Source organism: Ammospiza caudacuta, chromosome 8 (genome assembly GCF_027887145.1).
Source record: "Ammospiza caudacuta isolate bAmmCau1 chromosome 8, bAmmCau1.pri, whole genome shotgun sequence".
In the NCBI taxonomy this organism is placed as follows: Eukaryota; Metazoa; Chordata; class Aves; order Passeriformes; family Passerellidae; genus Ammospiza; species Ammospiza caudacuta.
Window position 1 is genome coordinate 43,505,398 of NC_080600.1, and position 8,182 is coordinate 43,513,579.

The window sequence follows — 8,182 nt, forward strand, 5'->3', positions numbered from 1 at the left end:
CACATGTGCTGTGCTTAACCGAGAGAACAGACTGCCCAAAGAAACTGGGATTCCCCATCCCTGGCAGTGTCCCAGGCCAGGTTGGACACTGGGGCTTGGAGCAGCCTGGGATAGTGGAAGTTGTCCCTGCCACCACAGGGGTGGGGATGGATGGGGTTCAAGGTCCCTTCCAACCAGATCATTCCATGATTCCATGAAGAGCCGTCCTCTCCATCCAGCAGCTGGTGCCTCCCTTTTATCTGGAGGTGGAACAGATCTGCACATCTCAAACCTCAATCCACCCTCAGTACAAGTACAACTGCAATGGAATAAAGCGACGTCTCGAGTGTGAGAGCAAACGCTCAAATGCGGTTTCTTGGCCCTGCCCTTTGATACTCCACAGTAACTCAGTACCTACTCAAACCTTCCCTGCTGGGGAGTAATATTTACTCATTCTGGTGTTCTTACCAGTGCTGTCATAGACCAAGTACAACCTGCTCACAAAAAAAATTAGTAAGTTTCACCTGAAAAATATTTATTTCTGATCAGAACTGGTGCCATTTAGTTGCACCCACGTGGGGTGGCAATCCCTGCTCCCAGAGAACCCCACGAGAGTTTCACAGGAGCTCCTTGCAGAAACTGTTCTCAGAATGAGATTATCCCTGTGGTGTCAACACAGGCTGTTATTAACACATTAGGTGAGAAAAAACGTTTTGTGTTATTAAATTAGTGAGAACATAATTCACATTTGGTTGGACTTTGCCTCATCATTTACGAATAGTAAATACTCCAATACTCCCAGAGCTGAATTAACTCAGCATTCCTTAGCACGAGGCGCACAAGAGCCCCTCTTTTGGCTCCTCATCACCAGAGTGACCAGATTTTGGACAAGGGACAGATTTCCAGGCAAAGTTTAGACTCACCACAAATAAATTCGGTGCTACATTATGATATTCCAAGCATCCCACACTGATCATTGGCTCTGTCAAGGTCCAATCCAACCCAAAACATTCTGGGATTCTGGGAGTCCTTTATTGACTTTTCCTCAATTTACTTTAGGTTGGACGAGTTTGGATAGTGGGAGGTGTCCCTGCCCATGGCAGGGGTGGAATGGGATGGGATTTGAGGTCCCTCCCAACAAAAACCACTCTGATATTCCATGATTCTATAAAACTTAGGCACATCCGCTGCCATTTGGGCACAGCCCACAAACACCACGGCAAGCCCAAGACAAAGAATGGGACAACAGAGTGGATCATCCCCTGGGGATGGAGGCACCTTCCCCTGGCAGGGGTGTTCAGGGGGTCACCATAATGAAATCCCTTTGTGCCTGGTGCATCCCTTCATCCCCTGCGGATTTCCAACTGCTCCCAGCCCTTCTGGAGCTGAAACCTCACAGCCAGAGTTGCTCTGAGCACACTGGTGCCCATGGGGTCCCTTCCCAGCTGAGCTCTCCTTCTGAGCCCCATGCCCATGAAAACAGGGAATGTGCTGCGCGAGCAATGTCCCACAGAAAGGCTGGACCCGGGGAGCACAGGGAGGGTGAGCAGGTATTCCCACCTGAACAGGAACCCTGAAGGCACCAAGGTGCTGCTGGAACCTTCCCAGGGGAAAAAGCCTTCCCAGGAACAGACCTGTGGATTTAAAAATCAGTTTTGATGTGACCTAATGGCTTTTGCTGCTTTGAAAAGAACATGAAAGAGTGACAGCAATATTGAATTTTTAAAATCCTGCTCTGTCCACCTGCAGAGCTTTTCTGGCATTCTTTAATAAGGACTTTTACCATGTCATTATACATTTTAATTACACTGTTAAATGTCACAATCACACATGCTAATGACATCATTATACCTATTTACACCAATTATGTCATTTGATGCAATTACAGTAATTCTGCCAATACACACAAATCAATAAAAAGGTTTTGTTTGCATTTTTAAATGAGCAATCACAAAAGAATAAATCCACTTTCTAAGAAATGCAGGGCAAGGACTCAAATACTGAAACTAAAGAAGTGACATTTGAGGCCTGGTTCTTATTTCCACCACTATGAGCACTAAAAACTTCCATACCCAAAGATGACACAATCCTAAACACACTTTAACCTATGTGTAAAGGAAGACCATAAATTCCAGGTCTTCCCCCAAAACAGAGGGCTCTCTTTCCCTGAAGCATTGCTGGCAGCCTACACAAGTATTCATCAGTCCAAGGCTGCTCTCTCCTCTCTCTCCACTACTGAAAAAAAAGATATATTATTAAGAGATTTCATTTTTTCTTAGTATTTAACATGATCAGTTTCTGTGTCTGGGTGGTTTGAAATATGTTCTCCATTGGACAGATAAGTCTTGGGCAAATGACTGACCTTTTGAAATAATATTTATAATTTTAGAAATGTAAAACTTAACATTCTTTAGTAATCCAATATTAAAATGCATTTAAGTTGATCTATTAAATGCTACGATTCAAACTTTTAAAAAAATGTGCAATAGAAAAACATTAACAACATGTGTGGTTTCGAAAAATTCATTTATACAGCAGTTTGCAATGTCATGATGTATTTTAAATAAAAGAGCTACAGACAAAGGTATTGATTTTAGAGACTTAACTAAATAAACAGTATGTAAATTCTGTCTTTTTCTATAAAATTGGATCAGGACGCACATATTACAGTGTCTTTTTCTGAGGGAATGACAGCGATTGAATTTGGCAGACATTGGAATTTGGTTAAAGAGTTAAAGACCTTTGCTCTTTGGTTTGCAGCGCGGGCGAGCGCCGGGAAAGGACAGCGGCGTGGGGGGCACGGCCAGGGCTGGGGGCAGCTGCCCACGGCAGGTGTCACCGCCACTGCCACCGGGGTCCCCAACAGCCCGGCCTGGCCTGATCGCTGCCCTGGTGCCACCTCGGGGGTGACAACGGGGACAGGAGGGACCCAGAACACCTCCCGGCCCTTCCTGCTCTTCTGGGGGTGCCCGGCAGCGCTGCACGCAAAGGGGGCCTGGACAGGCCCTGCTCGGCATCGTCCCGGGGAAAGTCCCTGTCACAGACATGCTTTGTGAAAATCCTTTCCTTAGGGTTTTCCTCCTGAGAAGCTGGGAGGCCTCAGGAACAAAATGCAAGCAGTGGTTATCTGCTGCTGTGGGATGCAACAGGTGCATCTGGGATTGGGCTCATGGGGTTGTTTCTAATTAATGGCCAATCACAGTCAGCTGGCTCGGACAGAGAGCTGAGACACAAACCTTTGTTATCATTCCTTCCTATTCTATTCTTAGCCAGCCTGCTGATGAAATCCTTTCTTCTATTCTTTTAGTATAGTTTTAATATAATATATATCATAAAATAATCAATCAGACTTCTGAAACATGGAGTCAGATCCTCGTCTCTTCCCTCATGCTGGGACCCATGTGAACACCGTCACAAGTCCCTACACAGAAAAGCCAACTTTGGGCTGCTGGGTCTCCAAGCTGAGCTGCTCAGTCTCTTCTCCCAAGCCTCACACGGAGCAGCCCCTGGCACCCAGAGGGTCCTTCCCCTCCCCAGCCCCATCCAAAATCCAAAACCTGCAGATCAGCAGTGCTGACCATCATGCTCTTCAAAAAAAAAAAAAAAGGAAGATTTATTGATAACCTTTCTAACAAAGGGAAGATCATTCCCCAAGTTCCTTATTAATTTATGCTCCTCTATAATTATCACTTAGAGCAACCACTGGAGCACTAATAAATATATAATGAAAGCAAAAACATAGCATGCTGTGGTGCTTAATCTGAGATTACATATTTATAACAACAAAATATGCCATTCAAGCCTGGTTCAGGGCTTTCCATCGCAGCCCACCCCCTCTGAGGGCCGGTTTTCTTCCCTCCTTCTTTGTTATGTCATTCTGCAGACAGATCCCAGGCTGTTCCCTGTCACCCACCGGAGCAAGCGGCTCAACAGCAAGCACAGTTGGACAGCCCTTAATTAGTGCTGCTCGGGATAGTCAGGATGAGAGCTGTGTCAGCATCTCACTCAGATGCCATCCGGGGGTGCCCTGGGTGCTGCCCAGGCAGGGCAGGGCGGGCTGGGCACCAGGGGCTCAGCACCAGCCCCAGCCCCAGCCCTGGCAGCGGGCAGGGAGCACCAGAGCCAGAGGGAAACTGGAAAAGCAGCACTGGGTCCCTCATTCGCAGGAACACGGAGCTGGGGGACTGGCACTGCGAGGAAAACCAGAAATTATGTACTTTGTGTGAAGTGGCCTCAAATTATTCTATCCCATTACACAAAGTATTTATTTCTTTAAGCTTGAAGCACTCAGGGTCATCGGCTCTGCCTAAACGGTGCCAGGGAGGTAAGAACAAACAGGCAAATATCAAAGTCGCTCTTCAGATCCTTAAAAACTCAGCATGGAAATCCAAATGCTGTTATTCAGATATTTGAATATAAAATCCTGATTTCTTATTCAAAAAGAACCAGGAGTGATGTTAAAACTTAGCATTTTTATGGGGATTAACAACAGACTGTTCCACGGGCTATAACCCATTCTTGGGGAAAGCAGCAGAATTGTACCCCCCTTGCATTGCCTTGCACCTGGAGATGTGCCCAAGGAACCACGTGAAGGCATCCCAAATTTCACAGTTGGATTTTTACCATCTGAACCACTTGCCTTTCACTTTAAATCATATGGGAATGTCAGCTGGTTGTGCAGATCATGTCATGTCCAAAGCATCATTCCCACGTTCCTACCCCAACAAATTGTGTTTTCATTTGATTCTGATCAACACTAGACACAAAGTGGGGGTGACAGCATTTTCCAGTGCAAATCTGTCATTGTTTATGAAAGATTCATAAACTGAGAGTGACATCAGGTAATGTCTCCATAATCAGTGAGGAAGCTTGGGCAGTGCAGAGCATTTTCAGCTCAGAATTTCTTCTCAATTATTTTGCTTTGAAGGTTCAGTGCTCATGGTGTGCTCAGACATGAGCAGCACTCATCTGAGTCAGTTCTGCTCCCAAACTGGAGGGATCCAATTTTTAAAGGGAAGCAGCTACAAATGCCTGGGGAGATGGAAAATTCATATTTTGGGGGGGAAATTGGGTGAAGTGATGAGATCCATGAGCACCTCTCAGATCTCCTCCCTTGAACAATTAAAGCCATGATCCCGAGAGAACAAACGAAAACAAATGGGGTCTTGGTGTGTGTGTCATCCTTCTCTCTAATGCTCCAGCAGCTCTGCTCAGAGTTCAGGCAGTAAGCAGGATGATTGATGGTCTTCCATGCTCAAGTAGGAAAAACTGGAGATTCAGCTCCTTCTCCTGCTCCATTTTTCTTTTGCTGCTGCACCATTAGAGCTGGATGCCATCAATTTAAGCAGGTACAGGATTATACCCTAAAAATAACTCTCCTGATCTCTCAGTTCCTTGTTGGAGGAGCCGTGGGCCTGGGCTCCTGTGTGAGGTGCTCCTCACCCATCCCCATCTGTTCCCATCAGCTGTGGAAACTCCTGTGCACCGACCACCAATGGCACAGGGCATGGCACAGGTTGGGCTGGCACAAAGCTCTCCTGGTCTCATAGGAATCACCCTGATCCTGCAGGAATTGCCCCAATCCCACAGGAATCAACCCGAACCCATAGGAATCACCCTGATCCCACAGGAATCACCTTGATCCCTCAGGAATCACCCCAGTCCCACAGGAATCACTCCAATTCTGCAGAAATCACCTCAATCCCTCAAGAATAATCCCGATCCCACCGGAATCACCCCAATCCTGCAGGAATCACCCCAATCTCTCAGGAATCACCCCGATCCCACAGGAATCACCTCAATCCCTCAGGAATCACCCCAATCCCTCAGGAATCACCTCGATCCCTCACGAATCGCCCGAATCCCACATGAATCACCCCAATCCCTCAGGAATCACCTCGATCCCTCAGAAATTACCCCAGTCCCACATGAATCACCCCATTCCCACATGAATCACCCCATTCCCTCAGGAATCACCCCCATCCCTCAGAAATTACCCCAGTCCCACATGAATCACCCCAATCCCACATGAATCACCCCATTCCCTCAGGAATCACCCCCATCCCTCAGAAATCACCCCAGTCCCACATGAATCACCCCAGTCCCACATGAATCACCCCATTCCCTCAGGAACCACCCCGACCCCACACCAGGCTGGTTCCCAGCCCCGTCCCGGCGCGGAGCCGCGCTGGCTCTCCAGGCTGGTGGCAGCCCAGGCTGCTTTATAAGGATGAATGAAGATGAAAAGGAAGACAAATAGAAGTGAATGAGGCACTGCTGGCCGTGATTCATGAGAGCCCGCAGTAAGCCTGTTAGCCTCCGCCTGGCTCCCTTCGCCGGGAATAATGGATAGTTACAGTGTGGATGGTGACATTGTCAAACCATCAGGAATTGCTGATTATGGTGCTAAATATTGATCTCTGCTTCACATGTGTCAAAATTCTTTCTTCCCTTAATTAGAACTTCCCTAAGCACCCTCCAAGAACAAACCGAATAGATCAGATCTCCGTGAAAGGGAGTGTGATACCAGAATATAATTGTGACCTCTTGTCTTCTTCCTCTCTCTGGAGTTTTGAGATGACTTCAGCTGTCTATCCTGCCCTTCCCAGCACATGTGATAATCATACTCATTTTTCCCAATCTAACCATAGGAAGATTTTTCCAAGGCTGTGCTTTTCATCATTTCAACCCACCGGGGCTGCAGTCAGATGGCAGCGAAACTTAAAGTGCCAGAAGGTGCCTTTTTCTATTTGTTTGTTTCATGGTACACTGCACCAGGCAATGACCTGTGGCAGGAGTGTCACACAACACGGAGACAGGTTCACCCAATCAAAGGAAGCCTGAAAATTAACACAGATCCCTTCATTTCTTCATGCGGGATCGGGGAAGGGCAATTTAATGGATGTCAGAGTGCTCTGATTATCACCCCGCAATCACGGGCGATAAAAAATTAACTTTTGTTATAATGATTACTCCGCATTATTTGTATTAAAAGCACATTTCCTCATCAAGGGAGTCATGACAATTAGTACTAATTTTGTATTACTGTTCAATCATCTTTCCTACTCTTTACAGTATTTATAATATAAAATAATGAAAGCCTGTGATGTATGGTTTCAATTTACTCCACAAACTGAGCACTTAAGTCATTTATCTTAGTTTATCTGTAATATACTGGGGCTAGGGGTTTTTTGTATTGTTTTTCTTAAACATGACACGGTGGTACATTTACCTTTAGTTTGATGTGCTTGATAAAAATCAATACTTCATTAAAAGATTCCCCCAAAATTGTTCAGAGCAATTTCAGCAGAGAAGAGGGAATGAGGAAGGGGCTCATCTGTAACCCACTAACATTCATATAACCACGCAGGGCTGCGCTGTCCAGGGCCAGCTTCTGCAGCAGCAGGGATGAAGACGTGCAATTTGTGGGATTCTGAGGAGGGCAGAGGGAGGAGAAAGGCCCCATTCTCTCCTTGGGAAGCCAAAGCAAAACGCACAAATGACAGAAGAAAGGGAGGCACTCCCAGGATGGAGCTTTCAGGGGGAGTGCTGCAACAAGTGCTGCTGTCACCCCTTCCCCTTGGTCCCCAGCCCAGGGCACAGCAGCCAAAAATGAGCAATACATTTAATTTTGATGGCTCTCTTTGATGGAGGCTCCCTGCGCAGTCACACGCTGCCCTGTGCTGGATGGAAGATGATCTTCCCCAGCAGAGTGGCAACAACCATGAACCAGGGGATTGGCAAGGTTGGAAAAGCCCTTTAAGATCACCCAGTATCAACCAGCGCCAGCGCTGTGTGCAGCACCAGCCCTGTCCTCGAGTGCCACAGTCACATGTTTTGAGCACTCCCAGAGATGGTGACTCCACCACTGCCCTGGTCATCCTGCCCAATGCTTTCCAGCCCTTCCCATGAGGGAAAACTTCCTAATATCCAACCCCCAGCTCCCCTGGTTGGCTTGGAGCCCTTTCCTCACAGCACACCACGGGCAGTGCTCCTGCTCCGTGCTGAGGAGGACAGGCAGGAGGAGCCTCCCTGGTCCACTGGCTCAGGCAAGAATTCCCTGTCAGGAGTCACATCCAGAGCGTCCCAGCTCCTCCTGCTGCTCATCCAGCAGCCTGTGCTGAGCCACAGGACCAGCCAGGAGGGCCCTGCAGCCACAGCCCAGAGCCAGCCCTGCCCCAGGACCCCTTCTGAGCCCAAAGAG